The sequence below is a fragment of the Magnolia sinica genome, chromosome 3 (genome assembly GCF_029962835.1).
Source record: "Magnolia sinica isolate HGM2019 chromosome 3, MsV1, whole genome shotgun sequence".
In the NCBI taxonomy this organism is placed as follows: domain Eukaryota; kingdom Viridiplantae; phylum Streptophyta; class Magnoliopsida; order Magnoliales; family Magnoliaceae; genus Magnolia; species Magnolia sinica.
In genome coordinates this window covers 104,072,273-104,092,729 of record NC_080575.1, presented here as the reverse complement: position 1 = coordinate 104,092,729, position 20,457 = coordinate 104,072,273, and the positions used below count along the sequence as shown (strand labels likewise).

The 20,457-nt window shown below is 40.4% G+C and overlaps 1 pseudogene; it reads left to right on the top strand.

The window, feature by feature from the left end:
- The first annotated feature begins 2,471 nt into the window (after positions 1-2,471).
- On the top strand, positions 2,472-15,003 carry LOC131240512 (protein NRT1/ PTR FAMILY 5.2-like; annotated as a pseudogene).
- Positions 15,004-20,457: the final 5,454 nt, after the last annotated feature.

Here is a 20,457-nt window from a genome sequence, read left to right as displayed (position 1 = left end):
CGTAAGTAATATCCTATGAATACAGGGTCGATCCCACAGGGAGATGAATTGCGACGATGAGAAAATCAAATGTCAAACAAACTAAGTAATAAAAACTAAACTAATGATTTGATTTTGGAATTTTTGAATAGATATAATTCAATTGAATTAAAATAACACCCAAGTTTCAAAGTTCCACACATAGATTAATGTTCCAAAATCATGATGGCTTGGATAAGACAACTAGGATCTGAGCACTATGGTCAACCTAATCAAAAAAATAAAACAGTTTAAATATTTTAATAAATGATATAAAAAATTAAAAAATCATGAATTTGCACCATTAAACAATAGATAACATGCATATACCATTCTTCTCATCATTAAAATAATCGATCATTATAACTTAAAGAATTATTAAACCCATGTGCTTCCCTTCTAGCATGGGCTAGAGAAAACTAGAAAAATATAATTAAATTTCAGAAATAAAAAGCAACAAGAAAGAAATAAATGCAAATAGAAAAAATCTAAAGAGAAAAAAATAACTTATAAAACTTTAATAAAATTAAAAACTATTTAAAGACCCTAAATCTTTCTCTTGAATGCTTTCAATGATGCTTAGGAATTACCTAGAAAGCCCTATTTATCAGTGGGAAACTTCAATTTTCGTACAAAGTTGAAAAACTCTATAAACCACTTTAAATTTACATAGTTTTTCAAAATAGACTTCTCATTGCACAGTTTGTTTTAAATAGATTTTCCGCTGCGCAGTTTTTCAAAATAGATTTCAAAGCTTAGAATATACTTTTTCAGAACGATTTTAGGATTCTTCACTTCAAATCTTCGATTTTTTTCATTCCTCACTTCGTTTTCTTGGATATTTAACATGTAAATTCTTCAATCTTGGTCTCATAAGATCCATCCTTTGCCTTGGTGATTATTGAGCATCAAATTCATGTTTTTTAACACCCTTTTTCAATTCAAACTCTTAAATTCACCTTGCAACACATACATGAGTAAAATATAACATTAAGCTGATTCATGTTTATAAAACCAAGATGTAAATGGAGAAAATTATGCAATATTTGAGTCTCAACAAGACACAAGCATAAGGATCACAAATGAGCAACTCGCTATTATTTTGTGATTGTTAATTTACATGGTTAATGTTTGGATAATTTAGATCATTTTATTGATATGATTTTAGTGATGCAGGCTGATTATTGAATTGTTTTATAATATCATCAACATGCCACATATATAGTGAATTAGTAGCGTAGTAACATCTTTATTACACGTGACTTTCATGCCGTTAAAAGGAAGCCGAAAAGGCATTTCACTTTAATTATAAATGAGTTATGACAAAAATGTGAGATTTCAAAACAAACAAGAACAGTATAATTCATTTACTTCCGATTTTATTTACCTCAAATCTATGCTCAGGGAACTTTTGAAAACGGAATAGACTGAAATATATCCAAACTGCCACTAGGTGTAAACATCACTACTTCTCTTCATTTTCTAGCATTGCCACATTATCCCATGAAGAGTTTACCTCAATGGTACCAAACACTATGGTAGGGCTATCATAGGCCAGGTCTAGTGTTGGTTTAGGTCTGGATTTGGAACTGTTAGGGCTGGTCCTAACCAAAATTTTGTATTTGTCGAGCCCAACGGGCCCATTAACAAACCCACATTAGGTGCTAAACGGTGAGAAGACATGTACATAAAAAACAGGCTTAAAACAAGCGTTAAGTTACGATAAAACGCAGATATTAAAAAGAGGGCCTGATTCAACTACCCCTATTACTTTATTATAAATATGGCCATGCTTTTTCACATGAACTCCCAACCCAACGGCAAATTTTCTGCCTTCACCAAACAATAATGGCAGTGGTGGATCAGAGAAGGGCGTTAGAGATGGGTTAGACGATTTCGCCCAAGATGGGTCAGTTGATCTCAAAGGTCAGCCCATCTTACGATCCAAGGGTGGGAGATGGACTGCATGTTCTTTCATTGTAGGTAAGGGACTCCTTTCATATGTTTTTTAACTTTTATTATTGAATTTTCAATCCTCTTTCAGCTTGTAGAGAGAGAGAGAGAGAGAGAGAGAGAGAGAGAAATTTCACATAGAATACTTCCTTTCCTGCAAACGTGTTGCATGGTTAGAACATCCGAGCCATGAAAATTGTGGGTTGCCCGATAAAGATCGCCCATAGCTCATCAGAAGGGCTTTGAAGTTGAAACCATCGAACGGCTGATAATCAGACTGTGTATGGGTGTAGCCCGCCTAATTAGTCTAATTGATCGGGTTTTTTTCCGAATTGATCTTTACGGTGTGGCCCACCCATTCCACGGATAGGATGTTCTACACAAGTGATAGGTGGCAACAAAAACAAAACAGTCGAGAAATTAAAAAGAAGAAGAAGAAGAAGCCGAGAGATGGATTTCAGCAGTGTTTCCCCAATTTTTATTTTTATTTTTCTTTGAAGCGTACGCGGTGTTTGAGAGGATGTCTTATTATGGAATAGCAACGAACCTAATCCTGTATTTGTCAAATAAGCTCCAAGAAGGCACCGTCACTGCATCAAACAACGTTACAAATTGGGTTGGCACCGTTTGGATGACACCGATACTCGGCGCATATATTGCAGATGCACATCTCGGCCGATACTGGACTTTCGTTATTGCATCCTGCATTTATCTTGCGGTAAATCCAATCTTCATATTTCACATACGTGCTTCCATTATCCTACTTCATGTCCTTAGTAACTCTACACATCTATCTTTATTTATTTCTTTCTTTCTTCACACACGCCAAACACGCAACTGATTTCGAGGGAGCGAAAGAACCACACATGTTGTGATTTTAGGTAGATGACCCACAAACCACTTAGAAATCCAAAAGGGGTCCAGGCTTTTGATGAATAACTTACATTTATTCAATGTGTGCTGTGGATGAGTCAGAAGCATTTAAGAAATTGTGAGAAACTCACACTTTAGCCGTGTGCTTAATTCACATCTTAAAATTACCCTGCTAAAGTTGACACATGGCATGGAAACATCGCAAACGCATGACTAAGGTTTCCTGAATGAACGTGAAAATCTCTCTCGTCATTCTTGGAAGTGGGGCCCACCAATTAATGGGTTCACACTGCTCCTCGACAAGTGGTTGGCCCACCGTCTGATCAACGTTAGATCAAGATATGATATTGAACACATTCTAAAAGATTGATCCGGTCCATACACATGACAGGAATGAAATGATAGTTCACCACCATTTTTTGACGGGAATCGTCTGCCACATGTAATAATAGGTGGTGTTGCCTGTGATGTGCTGGGCACTGTAGGGCCACCGTGATGTGTGTGTTTTATATCCATGCGGTCCATCCGTTTTTCCAGATCATTTTAGGTCATGAACTCAAAAACGAAGTAGATCTGAATCTCAAGTGGACCACACCATAGGAAATAGTGGGGATAATGACACCCACCGTTGAAACCTTCCTAAGGCCCACCTTAATGTTTATTTTCCATCCAACCTGTTGATAAGGTCATGTAGACCTGGATGAAGGAAAACACAAATATCAGATTGATCCAAAACTGCTGTGGCCCCCAAGAAGTTTTTAACGATGGGCGTTCAATCACCACTGTTTCCTATGGTCCACTTGAGATTCGGATCTGCTTCATTTTTGTGTTCATGCCCTGAAATGAGCCCACGAAAAAGATATGCAGGCAACACCACCTGATCCGCGTCCACATATAAAACACCCAAACTCTGTTTGACCCACCACGTTATATATGTGAAATCCACTCCATCCATCAGGTGTCCTTTGATGCTAGGCCCTTCGGCCAAAAATAAGCGGATGGATGTAAGCCATAGGTTTGTATGTGGAGTTACCATGGCGTGTATCTTTCATCAAACCCGTTCATCAGGTGCGACTCACCGGGATGAAGTGAAGTTACAAAAATCAGCCTGCTCAAAAATTCAGGCGGGCAACAGCGGGTGAACTTAGTGGCATTAGACGCAATATTACATTGTTCCCATTGGTGTGGCCCACCTGAGTTTGTATGTGGATGATCTTAATATGGACTAAGAGAATAATGGTTATTACCTGACTGATGAAACGAGTGGATTGCACATACATAACAGGGTAGGTCCCATAAATCCTATATGTTTGTGTTGTGGAGATTCAGGTCCCCATTTTTCAAATTGTGGTGTCCCGTTCACCCTGGATGTGGCATACCTGCACACCATGCGCAAAAAGTGCACTTATCAAATGATCCTAACCGTCTGATTGGTGGCTCTCAAATGAAAGTTTAAAAATAGAAGTGCCAGTGGTCCAAATTCAATCACCAAAATCAGATATTTTATATCATCCAGTTGCTGTGAATTTTAGATTGTGATCCATCCATAATAGGGCCCACCATTTCGACAGACAGGATGCATGCATGTCACACCTATTGTGAATTATTGGATACAACCTATCGCATGAGAGAGAGATATGGACCTGGGCCCTACAGAAGTTCATGACACTTGGACATTGTACACAGGACATGTCGTTGCTGACACTAGCCGTCTCGATTCCATGGCTAAAGCCATCGCATTGCAATGGTCCCTGCGAACCAGCCTCGACGTATAAAGTGGTCGTGTTCTACTTCGCACTCTACACAATTGCAGTGGGAACAGATGGGAGCAAGCCCAATATATTGACCATGGGTGCGGACCAGTTCAACGATTTCGAGCCCAGAGAGAGGGTCCAGAAGCTCGCATTCTTCAACTAGTGGATGTTCAGCATCTTCTTTGGGACACTTTTCTCCAACACGTTCCTTGTTTATATACAAGACAATGTGGGCTGGGCCTTGGGCGATGGGCTTCCCGCATTTGGGCTTGCTCTCTCATTCCTGGTTTTTCTAGTGGGCACTCCCTTTTATAGGCACAAGCTGCCCTCTGGGAGTCCCTTTACCAAGATGGCTAGGGTCCTTGTTGCTGCCCTAAGGACATCGAAGGTACCTGTCCCTCCAGACCCAAAAGAGCTACATGAGCTGGGCCTTGAGCAATATGCCAAAGCTGGGAAGTTTCGGATAGACTACACGCCGCCTTTGAGGTTAGTTTTCTCACCCTTGTTTAACCATTGACATGTCTTTCTTTCCTTTTAAGACAGAATCAAGGGTTCAAATTGTTGGGGGCCTTGCACAAAACCTTAGGATCTAACCCTTCAGAACAAATCAGAATTATGGAATAATAAAGCAATGAAATAAATCAAAGCATCAACCACACATCACATAAAAGATTTTTATGTGGAAAACCCTCAAAGAGGTAAAAACCACAGGACCTCGTCCAGATCAACAATCCACTATCAAGCAGAACGTTACAACCGATCACAAGCACACCTTGCTATGATCAAACCATCATCACTCACGCAAGAGCGGATAAACAGTAAGAGAACAAAGAAAAATAAAGAGATCTCACCAATTACGAGGACGTAGAAGCGCTTAGATATAAATTGCACAGTAGATAACCTCCACAAGCATAACCTCCCTTCTACAAGCTTCCTCTCTCTCTTTCTCTCTCTCACACACCTTTTGATAGCCCTCTTGTGTTTTTCATATCTCTTAAAAAACCCTACGAACCCCTATTTATAGTTTTAAGAAACTCTTTTCCGTATCCCAGTTGCGAAAGGACTCAGATTTCCACAATCCACAAAATCGCAGAACGAATCTGCGTAACCACGACTGGTTGAGGCAAAGCCACGATCGGTCGAGTGCCACCCACGACCGGTCGAGCACTCCCAGAAAAAATAGTCCAAAGTCGCTAGACTTTGAGTCGAGTTAGGACTCGACTCCACGACTGGTCGTGCACCAGACCTCGACCGGTCGTGTGAGGCTTATGACCGGTCGAGCACGGGTCAAAAAACCCACCAAATCTTTCCCTTTTTTACTCAGGAGGAATTCACTTTCTTCAAGCCAGCCAGGTTTCTACAAATCTCAAACTTGCCCCTGAGCAAATCCTTGGTCATCATGTCTGACCCATTATCGTCCGTGTGGACCTTCTCAAGCTGTAACACCTTCTATTCCAAAGTATTCCTGATCCAGTGATACCAAATCTATATGTGCTTTGACTTGGAATGCTGACTTGGATTCTTGCTTAAGTGTATAGCAATCTGACTATCGCAGTAGACCACGTGCTCCTCCTGCTTCAGGCTAAGTTCCTGTAAAAACATCTTCATCCAAAGCATCTCTTTACATGCCTCTGTGACTACAATGTACTCGGCCTCTGTTGTCGACAATGCTACGACCTTCTATAGCTTGCTTTGCCAAGAAACTGCTCCCCCTGCAAACATGAACATGAACCCCGAGGTAGACTTCCTGAAGTCTGTCTCCTGTCATATCTGTATCTGTGTAGCCCTCTAACATAGGTTTTCCGTCACCATAGCATAGGCTCAACCTGGATGAGCCTCTTAGATACCGTAGTATCCACTTCACCACTGTCCAATGTTCTTTCCCAGGATTGGCAAGATACCGGCTAACAACACCAACCGTATATGATATGTCTGGGCGTGTACACACCATAGCATATATCAAACTTCCTACAGCTGACGTGTAGGGTATCTTCTACATCTCTTCCACATCTGCCTTCATCTTGGGACACTACATGTCGCTCAATCTGAAGTGACCATCTAGTGGAGTACTGACCGGCTTTGCTACATTCATATTGAACCGCTATAGGACTTTCTCAATATACCGCTCTTGTGACAGCCAAAGCTTCCTGCTGCTTCTGTCACGGGTTATCTCTATTTCTAGGATCTGTCTAGCTGGGCCCAAATCTTTCATCGCAAAAAACTTGCTCAACTCCTTTTTCAGCCTATCGATCTTCTTGATGTCTTTTCCCATGATAAGCATGTCATCAATGTACAACATCAAAACTAAGAAATCACTATTTGAGAACTTGCGCGTGAACACACAGTGTTCCGACTCCGTTCTGTCATACTCATGCTGTAACATGAACGAGTCGAACTTCTTATACCATTGTCCTGGAGCTTGTTTCAGTCCATATAAGTTCTTCTTCAGCTTACACACCATATGCTCTTTGCCCTTGAATTCGAACCCCCTCTGGTTGGTGTATGTAGATTTCTTCTTCCAGGTCACCATGGAGGAAGACAGTTTTAACATCTAACTGTTTTATCTCCAGATCCATGCTAGCCGCCAACCCAAATAACACCCGTATGTATGTCATCTTCACCACTGGTAAGAATATCTCCTCGAAGTCTATGCCTTTCCTCTGACCAACCCTTTCACCACAAGTCTAGCCTTGAACCTCGTTTGTGAATTCTTCTGCTCAACCTTCTTTCTAAACACGCACTTGTTGCTCAAAGCTTTCTTGCCCTTGGGCAATTTCACAATGTCATAGGTGTGGTTCTTATGCAAGGATTCCATCTCCTCTTGTATAACTTTCAACCACTCCCCCTTATGCTTGTCGGTTATGGCCTTAGAATAATCTTCTGACTCTCCCCCATCAATCAACATAATGTACTCATGCGGCGAGTACCTCTTGGACGGTTTTCTGTCCCTAGATGACCTCCTCACCTGTGGCTCAATAGGTGGATCAAGTGGGGGCTGCTCCCCTGGTCCATGTTCTGAAGGAACTCCCTCGTCCTTTGTACCTTACTGTACTCCCCCGTCTTCAGGCACCACGGGAGGTAATCGGATCCATGTCCTCTAGCTCACCTGAACTAGTCTGGTTCTTCTCTGGTTTACCAATGTCTTCTATACACTAATCTTCAAAGAAAACCACATCTCTGCTCCTGACGAGCTTCTTCTCGGTCGGATCCCACAATCTGTAACCGAACTTTTCATCACCATACCCTAAGAACACACACTACCTAATCTTCATATTGAGCATGGACCTTTCGTCCTTTGGTACGTGAACGGATGCCCTACATCCAAACACCCTGAGATGACTGTACGATGGATCCTATCCAGTCCACACCTTCTCAAGTACTACTCCATTCAACAGGGCTGATGGAGACGTATTTATTAGATACACTGCCGTATGCATTGCTTCTCCCCAGAACATCTTGGGCAATTTCGCATGGGATAACATGCATTTGATTCTCTCAACAATGGTGCGATTCATTCACTCAGCTACACCATTATGCTGGGGGGTTTTGGGAACTGTCTGTTCATGCCACCTAGGGACTTACAATACTCATGAAAGTCGTCAATGTATTCACCACCATTGTCAATGCGGATGCACTTCAATGATCTGCTTGTCTCTCTCTCTCAACCATAACATAAAACAATTTAAACACACCAAAGACCTCGTCCTTGGATTTCAAAGCATAAACCCAAACCCTCCTAGATGCATCATCTATAAAAGTAACAAAATACAATGACCCACCCAAGGTTTTTGTCCTCATAGGACCACAAACATCAGAATAAACCAAATCTAATGCATGCACTTTATTAACATGAGAAGCAGATTTAATAAATGAAACTCTATCCTGTTTCCCTGATAAACAATCAAGATAGGTTTTAAGAGGCATACTTGTCACGCCTGGAATGAGTCGCTTCCTCGCTAGTAGTTGAAGCCATTTTTCACTCATGTGGCCTAGACGCCTGTGCCACATGTCAATAGCTAAATCTTCTGCTAAATTCAACCCACCCTTACAAACAATGACACTTGCCTTGTAAAGGGTGCAACACGTCTTTCCTCTGTCTGCGATCAACGAACCCTTGATGAGCTTCCAACACCCACAAGCAAACCGGCTTTCATAGCCATCATCATACAACCTTCCCTTCGACATCAAGTTGAGGCGAAGATCTAGGATATGCCTCACATCCCTGAGAACCAATGTGCACCCCACATCGATCTTCACACAAATATCACCGACCCCTATGATCTTCGATATGAGAGAATTTTCCATCTTCATGGTCTCATAGTCACTAGACTTATAGCTTGTGAAGAAGTCCCCGCGTGGAATCGCATGAAAAGAAGCTCCTGAGTCAATCACCCAGTTGGTGTCTTGACTCGTAGCCGTGAGACAAACATCATGATCTGCTTAAAGAATAACTACAACGTTACCATTTGAAGCGACCGCAGCAGAATCTGATTTATCTTCCTTCTCCTTTCCTTTTCTTTTCTTATCGTTCTTCTTACCACGACATTCATGCTTGTAGTGGCCCTTCTTGCCACAATTCCAGCAATCAATATTCTTTTTGTTACTCGACTTGCCTCTTGATTTATCTCGGACCTTCCCGCCCTTCCTGTTCTTTCTTCTCCCTAGTTCATGTGTCACAAGGGCCTCTTATTGTGTAGACCCCTAAGACTTCCTTCTTGTCTCCTCATTGAAGAGACAGCTGGTCACCTGTTCCATGGATATCTTTCCGTCTGACGTGGAGTTACTTAAAGACACCACCAATGTCTGCCAACTGTCAGGCAATAAACTAAGTAATAGTGAAGCCTGCAATTCATCATCCAGGACCATCTTCATAGTAGAGAGCTGGTTCACTATATTGCTGACCTCATTCATGTGCTCGGCTATAGAACCACCATCCTTGAACTTGAGATTCACAAGTCGCCTTATTAGAAAAATTTTATTACCGGCTGTCTTCCTCTCATACAGCCCTTCTAATTTTACCTATAGGCTAGCGGCTGAGGTCTCCGTAGATACATGGTGGAACACAGAATCATCCAACTATTGTCTAATAAACCCCACCGCCTTTCGGTCTATCTTCTTCCAATCATCATCAGACATATCCTTGGATTTTGCTGATATGCCTAAAATTAGAGAATATAGGTCCTTGCAATAAAGCAAGTCCTCCATCTTAGCCTTCCATATGGTCCAGTTAGAACCATTGAGGCTGATCATCCTTGATGAGCCACCTTCCATAATTCAAAAAACCGATCATACCCGTTCAATGAACTTAGATCTGATACCACTTTGTTAGGGGCATTGCACAAAACCTTAGGATCTAGCCCTCCAGAGCAAACCAGAATTATGAAATAATAAAGCAATGAAATAAATCAAAGCATCAACCACACACCACACGAGATTTATATGTGGAAAACCCTCAAAGAAGTAAAAACTACAGGACCTCGTCCAAATCAACAATCTACTATCAAGCAGAACGTTATAACCGATCACAAGCATACCTTGCTATAATCAAACCATCATCACTCAGGCAGAAGCGGATAAACAGTAAGAGAACAAAGAAAAACAGAGAGATCTCACCGATTATGAGGACGTAGAAGCGCTGAGATATAAATTGCACAGTAGAAAACCTCCACGAGCATAACCTCCCTTCTACAGGCTTCCTCTCTCTCTTTCTCTCACACCTTTTGATAGCTCTCTTGTGTTTTTCATATCTCTAGAAAAACCCTAGGAACCCCTATTTATAATTTTAGGAAACTCCTTTCCGCATCTCAGTTGCGAAAGGACTCAGATTTCCGCAATCTGCAAAATCGCAGAACAAATTTACGTAACCACGACCGGTCGAGCGCCACCAACGACCGGTCGAGCACCCCCGAAAAAAATACTCCAAAGTCGCTGGACTTTGAGTCGAGTCTGGACTCGACTCCACGACTGGTCGTGCACCAGCTCTCGATCGATCGTGTGAGGCTCACGACCGGTCGAGCACCGGTCAAAAAGCCCATCACAGATCTTGTCTTTGGGTGGGCCACACGTGTATTTTATGGTTTTCAATGAGTTGGGTAATTTAATGGGCTTTAACGCCCTACTGGCGAAGATTGGGCCCAAACTATTAGTTTCACGGGCCTTAGTGGCATTGCCCATTTCTTGTAGATAATTCAAATCCAAAACAAAGATCCAATTTCAACCAATCACAACAAATGGAAATGTGAGCGACTGGCAAGTGATCCGGTGTGGGGCCCACCACTTAGAAGGGTGGTCCTTGCACCTGACGGCTATAACGTCGACTTCAGTGTGGATGGTGACACTAGATCGGTACTGGTAGGGAAGATTCGGTCCATGTGATGTGAGGGGATCTTCATCAGTCTATAGTGTACACGTGGCATATGGGTATGATGGTGCCGGAACATTCATTCATTGATCATAAGGCTCTAGGCCATCGACCAAACCACACGTTGGATGTACCATCCTAACCACTACAGCATTTTCAAATGGTCAGGATTGTCCAATCACTTTGATTTTTTGATCTATGACCCATTCTTGTTTTTCTCGAATAAATGAACGGATCCAATCATCGTACACATATGCCACGTGTGAGGCCCGTGGAGTGAGTAATTTTATAGGACGCCGGTTGCATACTCAGTAACTCAGTACGCTACTGAGTAAACTCGGTGGGGCCCACCGTGATGGGTGTGTCTTATCCGCGCCTTTCATCCGTTTTATCATAATTGAAGCATATGCTTTGGATTTTAAGCCGTGGAATTTATTATCCCCAATGTTTCCTGTGGTGTGGTCCACTTAACCTTTGGATATGCTTCAATTCTAGATTCATGCCCCAAAATGGATCTGGTAAAATGGATCGACGGCGTGGATAAGATATATATCACGGTGGGCCCCACATACTTGACCGCGTCCATTTTATAGGCTAGTGGAAATGTCAAGATTCAATGAATAGTTACTCTCTTTTTTTGCCGACACGAAGTTATTGATACTCTGGCAGCGTATGGCACCTGATACTCGGGCACTCAGAAACGGTACACATGGCACACATTAACTCAAGTGAAACCCACTAAATTGTAAAATCTACCGTCATTAACATACTATCCAAAATCAGATTGGTTGAACAATTGCAACCATTGATTCATGGGCACTTGCTTGTTGAAATAAGATGATATGATATTTTACAATTTTGACCGTCCAATAGATTATAGATGTCCACAATTCCAATGGTCATATGATCGAATAAGAGATTTTTTATTTTTTGGCCATAATTAGAACGGTTTAGTTTAAATTAGTCGAGTGACGTATGTAATCCCAAGTGTCTGAGTATCATCCATCAGACTCTGCAGGAGTATCAAAGCTTTAATATCTTTAGATGAGCAAATGGTTACATTACAGCAAGAGCGATTGATAGCCATAAAGATGTGACCTTTCAATTAAAAGAGAGAAAAAATCATGAGTCAACTCCAACCATTGGATCGATCGGTCAGCGACCTTCTGTCTCAAACGATAGGATGAGTTGCTTTCCTTTCAACCATCTTATGAAATAATTGCTTTACCTAGACATGTACACGTGAAACACATCATACCAATCAAGACCGTCCAAATCGTCAGCCCCATCCTAGATGGACAAGTCAGACTCATTGGAGGATTTTTCTGTCGTCGAATTTGGAAATTAGGACATTTTCAATGCCACTCGAATTTTATCCAATTGAGTAAGTTTTTTTTTTAGTCTTGACCAAATCGAGTTGGTGAAATCTGGTCAAACTAAGTTGACTCAGGTGAATGGAGTTGCATTCTTTTGAATTTTTAAACTATTGTATAAATAAATCAAACGGAATCATCCAAGTTGGGAGCTTTATTTTAGATAGTTCATCAACAAAAATTAATTTTGATTTGGTTTTCCAATGGACTGATTGGTGGACATTTATTCAATGGTCTGAATTCAATCAAAGGTTGGAATTGTTTACTCAATCTAAATTTCAACCATTGGACTCCATTGGACATTGCCAGCGTTAGTTTTTTTTTTTTCCCCCTCCTCTTTAGGTAATCTACTCATCACAAGGCCACCCCATTGAGATTAATGTACAGCCATTGATTTTCTTTGAAGTACAGGCGTCCACCTGATCATGAGTGGATTGGCCCGATTTAGATGGTAGGTCATCTTAATGGTGGGGCCAAACTTTTGAAAAGGTTAAACGTCCCTGATTAGTGAGATGTTGGCACTAATATGGTAGTTGATGGTTGTATGTGTGACCTACACATTGATCCATTATTGGCTAATCCAGTCCATCTATACGTCAAAATCTTTGTTGATAGACAGATCCCAACAGTCAGTATTAGGACCTTTTTCAGTTGAATGTAGACCATTGTTGTGTTTCTCTTATTAATTGTCTATCTGCATACCCTGAATGAAAGGCTGAGATAGTTCCATCTGGGAGTAATCCATGTATAGTTCATTCAAGGTCAGATGTAGAGCAGGTTGAAGACACTTTCATGGCAAAGATGGACCAGAGAAGGCGTAATTTGAGGCGAAAATGATCTGGACCATCAGAATCATAAAACAGTCATCTCTCTCAAACCGGGATGAAATTCCATCATATCAACGGTCAAAAGTCTCTTTTAGTTTCGTTTTTACTGTAAATAGTAAGTTTTAGTAGAGTATAACTTTTGATCCTTTGAGTTGTAGGAGTCGTCCCCAACATGAAAAGGGCTTACAAAAGTTAAGAGAATAATGTGGAAAGGCCAAATTGGACATAACTATTTTTTGCTGAAATTCATGAAGTCTAGTAGGAATGTAGACTGTCCATAAATAGTAAGTTTGCTATTTATAATAAGTCACGTTTTTAGGGTGTTTGAGTCTAAAACTCTGTCCTAGGTTTTAGCTCATTATTTAAAGGATTGTAATTTCTTTTATATATATATATATAATTTTTATCATCAATCGAATTATTTCAAATTTATTAGAAATTATTTCTAATTTTATTCCTCGTGAATTCGAGGAAGCTCCGTGAATTCGGAGTAGATATCCCTTGAGGAAGATGGTGATCGACTTCATCACATCCCTCCATGGGTCAAGGTGACACAACAGATTAATGGTCAGGATTTGCTGAGCCATGGGCCCAACTCGTCGGTCAGGATTTTTCCGTGTCCCCTTCTTAAACATTGGCTGGGCCATGCTGGGTTAGTTCGGGTTGGTTGAGCCCAACTGAATTACAATGCAACGGGTTGGGTCGGACTTAGGCTTCATGGGCTTTAAATAGGTCAGGTTCGACTACAGGGTTAATAGGTCACAGGTTGGTTTTAGAGTTTTTGCTAAACCCACATGCACCTCTAGTCACCTGTTCAACTCTTCTTTCTAACATGTTGGTTTTGAAGTTCCTAACAACACATCAATGATAACTTAATTACCTTATGCTTGTAGGTTTCTCGACAAGGCAGCGGTAAAGACCGGTCCAGCCACTCCATGGATGCTATGCTCAGGGACCCAAGTGGAGGAAACCAAGCAAATGATCAAAATGATCCCGATTTTGATCGTGACATTCATACCAAGCACCATGATCGCCCAAGTCCACACCCTCTTTATAAAACAAGGAACCATCTTAGACAGAAACATGGGACCCAAATTTGAAATCCCTCCAGCCAGCCTAACTGCCTTTGTAACCATCTTCATGCTTATCAGCATTGTGATGTCCGGGCCATCAGGAAGTACACCCACAATCCCAGAGGGATCACATTGTTGCAAAGGATGGGGATTGGCCTAGTGATGCATGTGATCATCTTGACCATCGCGGCCCTCTTCGAAAGGAAGAGGCTGGAAGTCGCGAGGAACCACGGCATCACACAGCCCAAAGGGGTCGTCCCCCTCACCATCTTCATACTCCTGCCACAGTTCGCGTTGACGGGGATTGACGCATTCGTGGAAGTGGCCAAGATTGGGTTCTTCTGTGATCAGGCACCACAAGGAATGAAGAGCTTGGGAATTTCATATTTCACTACTAGTTTGGGAATTGGAAATTTTCTAAGTAGTTTCCTACTTACAACAGTAACTGATATAACTAAGAGGAACGGTGGGAATGGGTGGGTGCAAAACAATTTAAATCTCTGTCATTTGGACTACTACACATTTTTTGCTGTGATTACTGCTCCGAACCTTGTTTGTTTCGTGGTTGTTGCAAAATCATATTCTTATAGTGTTGATATTATAGAATCAAAGATAGAATTGCAGGACTCGGGATTGCCTAACAAGGCTGGTATTGAAGAGAATGCAAGTGTGGAGGATGATGGAAATAGCAGGAAAAACCTATTGTAGTTTAGTTTGTGTTTTGTTTTGGGAATAGCATTATAAATGAAATCCTGAAAGCATTTGATGGAATATCCATGGCCCTCTTCACTATACGAAATTGGCCTTTTACCGACGAACTGATTTCGTCGGTAAACATGGTAAACATGAATTTCCCCGACAAACTATGATTTCGTCGGTAAAAGATTCCCGCCATGACCAAATATGTTCCCGCCACCATTTTCAACGACGGCCTGGAAACTTTTACCGACGACATTATGTATCGTCGGTGAAAACTATTTTCTCGACGATTATTTCATCGGTAAATGTAATTTTTCCCGACGAACCAAATAGTTCGTCAGCAAAAGATCGTCGGTAAAGGAACAGGAGTTTTTTACTGACGAAATAGATACATCGTCGGCAAAAGATCGGAGATGTTATTTTTACCGACGTTCTACAATATCGTCGGTAAAGGAGCTTTTTACCGACGAAAACATTCGTTGGAAAAGGAGTTTTTTACCAACAAAATAGATACATCGTCGGCAAAAATTGGCATTTTGAATTTTTTGATAAAAATAAAATAAAATTTGATAAAATTTTTAAGATTTTGAAAATAAAAATTTAGTATTTGTATTTTTTTTTTGAAATATTTGATAATAAATATGATGTTTTGTTAAAAGTTTTGAAAGAAAAATTAAAAGTAAAAAAATATACATTTTGAAAAAAAGAAAAAAAAAAACGTGATTTTTAAATGGAAATTGAGATTTATCTGTGAAAAAAAATAACATTTTTTACTAAATTATTAGGCACATCTACTAATTGAACCTTTAACTGTTTTTGGACAATTCTAATCAGTACAAATTGAACAGTACATAACTTCATATGTTTAAATCAACTTTCACTGAAATTGTTGATCAATCTTGTATGCCTAATATCTTTCTCATAGGTAGCCTGATCGGGGCAAGTAACTAGTCAAATTGAGGGTATTGATCAGTAAAATAGAGTGAATGGACCAGACATGTAAAATGGGTCAAATATTTTGGTCAAAATTGTGACCCAACTTATTGACCTTGTGAGAACCTAAGAATTGATGTTAGTAAGTTTTGTGGGCCCCATCATGATGTGTGTCGAACATCAACACCGTTAGAGCTGGGCCTCGGTTCAGATCGGATTGAATTGGGTTCAACTCGATCCGATCTGAAATGTCAATGGTTTGACTCGAACTCGATCCGATCCAGAACCAAATCCGGGTCACCTGACCCAAACCGATCCGATACATGATTCACCTGACCCGAACCGAGTCCAACTCGATCAGAGAAACCAAGTCGGATCGAGTTAGGTATGATTCGGATCGTATGAATTTAATTCAACTATTTCATGTGATGTAGTCCACTTCAACCTTTAATATATATCATTTTTTTGCTCAAGGCCTAAAATGATATATCAAAATGGATGAATGGCTTAGATAAAACATATACATCAAGGTGGGCCCCACATGGCTCTGAAAGAGCTTTCTATATACGTATTCATATTTTTACTGGACGTTGACTTGACGTGCACGGCAAGAATTGTGACTTGCTTTTCACGCAATCACAGCTTGCACAGTTATGATTTTGTATCGACATTAGTGAGTTGTGTGGGTCTAATCATGGGGTATGTGTTATATCCAAACCGTCCATTCATTTGGTGAGCTCGTATTAAGGCTTGAGACGAAAAATAAGACAGATCTAACTATCAAGTGGGCCACATAAATTGTTTAATGGTGAAAATCATTCTCTGCTGCTATTTGTGGTGTGGTCGAGATGATCTTTGGATATTATTCATTTTTTATATAATGTCCTATAATGACTCTTAAAATATATGAATGGTGTAGATATAATAAATACATCACTGTGGGGCCCATATAACTTTGATCTCCTTTGAACCATTCATACAACTCGAAGCTCGAGGAACACCTGAAGCTCGAGGAGCACAGACACCATATGGGCTACTCACCTACTCCCCCTGCCACCAGCAAATGGCCCGTGGTCGGTGCTCTGTGGGCCCCACCATGATGTATGTGTTTCATCTATGCCCTCCATCTATTTTTATAGATCATTTTATGTTATGAGAAAGAAAAAAAATGAGGTATATAGAAATCTCAAGTGGACCACATTGTAGGAAACAGTGTTGAATGAACGTTGACCATTAAAAACGTTTTGGAGGCCATAAAAGTTTTTGATCAAGCTGATATTTATTGTTTCCTTTCATCTGGGTCCTTATGACCTAATCAACAGATTAAATGTCAAATAAACAGTACAGTGGACCTTAGGAGGAGTATAATGGTGGATATCCAATCATTATTGTTTTCCTGTGGTGTGGTCCACCTAAAATTTATATCACTATCATTTTTTACATGAAGCCCTAAAATGATATGTAAAATGGATGAACGGAATGGATGAAACACATACATGATGATGTGACCGGATCGGGTCGGGTTGGATCCAATCGGATCGGTCCGAGTAGGTATAGATCCAAACTTGACCCGAAAATCTTTCGGATCTGGACTGCCCTACTCAATCCGCATCGATCCAGGCCGTTGGATTGGTTCGGATCTGGTCAGATCTAGTCGAATCTACCAGATTGGGTCAGGATTGCCCAAATCTAAACACCGTGCATTTGATGTGTCCCCTTTAGGTTATGAGATATCTCAAAACTCATTTGTATACAAAACTCAGGTGGGCCATACCATTTAAAACTATGTGAAGACATCCTAAAAAAATATAAAAGCACTTGGCAAGGCCCACATGAGTTTTGGATGCAGCTGAAACTTGGTTTAACCCCTCATCCAAGTGGGACACACATAATGAGTGGGTTGGATATGTGAATCACATTTAGGCAGGCACAATATATGATTATGAATGTTTTAAGGAAACCCTTCTCCACTACATTTAGGTGAGTTACTCATTACCCTTAGCATACTGAGTAAATTCTGTGGGGTCCACCGTTATTTATTTATTTTATCCACTTCATTCATCCATGTTAACAGATAATTTGAGGTCTAAACAACAAAAAGGAAGCATATCCAAAGCTCAAGTGGACCACACCACAGGAAATAGTGTGATTGAACCTCTACCATTGAAAATTTATTGGAGGCCATAGAAGTTTTGGATCAAGCTGATGTTTGTGTTGTCTCTTCATTCATATCTTTTTGATATTATGAACAACCTTTAATCATTTTTGGACATTCTAATCAGTCCAGATTGAAGAGTAAATAACTTCAGATGTTTAAATCAAAATTCATGCAAATTGTTGATCAATCTTGTATGCCCAATATCTTTCTCATATGTAGCATAATCGGGACGAGTAACTAGTCAAATTGAGGGTAATGATGGACTAGACATGTAAAATGGGCTAAATATTCTGGTCAAAATTATGACCCAACTTATTGACCCCGTGAGAACCTAAGAATTAATGTTAGTAACATCAACACCGTGCATTTGATGTGTCCCCTTTAGGTTATGAGATATCTTAAAAATCATCCGTATACGAAACTCAGGTGGGCCCAATATATGATTATGAATGAGACAGGTCCAAGGCTTAAGTACTGGAGCACAAAGTGGGGATTGAACGTCCACCATTAAAAACTTCTTGGGAGTTGGAGAAGTTTCAGATCAAGCTGATATTTGTGTTTGCACTTCATCCACGTCTACATGACATTATGAACAGGTTGAATGGTATAAAAAAAAAATCACAGTGTCCCTTGGGAAGGTTTCAATGGTGGTTGTCATTATCACTGCAGCTTCCACTGGTGTGGTCCACAAGAGCTGTGAACCTGCTTCATTTTTAGGAGCATACCTAAAAATGATCTGAGAAGAGTGATGAACAGAGTGGATAAAACAGTTACATCATAGTTGGCCCCACAGAGCCCTACCTGGATGAAATGGTTTCCGACGAAATTGATTTCATCAGCAAACATGACTTTCCCCGACGAAATCATATTTCGTCAACAAAAGATCCCCGCCATGACCAAACATTTTCCCACCGAGAGGCTATTTTTACTGACGTTATACAATATCGTCGGTAAAGGAGCTTTTTACTGACAAAACAAATCATCGGTAAAGGCGGACAAAATGAACAGTGGACATATTATTTCACTTTGTGTGATTGATCATGGATGTTGATTTGTAATTTTTATTTTTGGTGTAGCTAATAAGTATATTTAAAAACATATGTACAGAATGGATGGGGCTGATAGAGCACGGGTGGGCCCAAATATTTTTGAAGCCTTTTATCGACGAATTGTGAAAACTATTAACGACGAAAATTTTCGTTGGTAATAACGTTATGTTTTAAGTCGAAACGACTCCAGCGCCCATCTCTCTCTCTCTCTCTCTCTCTCTCTCTCTCTCTCTCTCTCTCTCTTCACCCCTTCACCCACGCTCTTGTTGTTAAAGCCCTACCCACGCACGCCTTCTCTCTCTCTCTCTCTCTCTCTCTCTCTCTCTCTCTCTCTCTCTCTCTCTCTCTCTCTCTCTCTCTCTTCACCCACGCTCTTGTTGTTAAAGCCCTACCCACGCACGCCTTCTCTCTCTCTCTCTCTCTCTCTGAAGCTCGGTTGAGGTATTTCTCTCTCTCTCTCTCTCTCTCTCTCTCTCAATCTCTCTCAATCTTAATGACGATTTAGGGATTTTAGGGTGGATTGTCTGAAATAGGAATTTGGGGATTTTTTGGTGGATTTGTCAATGCACATGGTAAGGCCCACCATTACATATCTATTTCATCCACACCATCCATCCATTTTTTTCAGATCATTTTATGTTGCGAGACTGAAAAAAGAGATAGATCTAAATCTCAAGTGGATTCATCACAGAAAATTGTGTTGGTTGAACGACCACCATTAAAAAATTCTCAGGGGCTACAAAAGCTTTGGATCAAGATAATATTTGTTTTTATCCCTTCATCTAGGTCAGTTTGACCTAATCAATACGTTGGATGTCAAATAAAAATTACAGTGGGCCCTAAGAGGTTTTTAATGGTGGACATTCAATTACTACTGTTTTCCTGTGGTGTGGTCTACCTAAGATTTATATCCAAACCATTGACATCATGTCCTCGCCGCCACTGTGGATGACTCATCTGAAAAGATGTAGTAAAAATGACCATTGATCTAATTCTTTTGTAGTTGAATGTGAGCCATTGAAAATGTTATCTTCCCTAAGATAGGATTCGAAAATACATACAATAGTCCAATTTCAATAAATGAATATCGATCAGGATTGTGAAACTTATCTACTCTTTTGGACTATGACTTGGTGCCAAATGCGCCACTAGATTCTAGATTCACATTGTAGGATGTCTAATGCCTCAAATACATCTGTCTTATTTCATTAATTTGATAAGAATTCCCCGGAGGTTACCTCCAACTCATCCATTAGATGAATTAGATTGCACACACATTTACCATTTTGACACTTGCGTGGTGTGTAAAGAGACAGGTAAACAAATAAAAACATTTACATAGCTAGGCCCATCCAATGGATGGATTAGATTGCACACACATGTGCT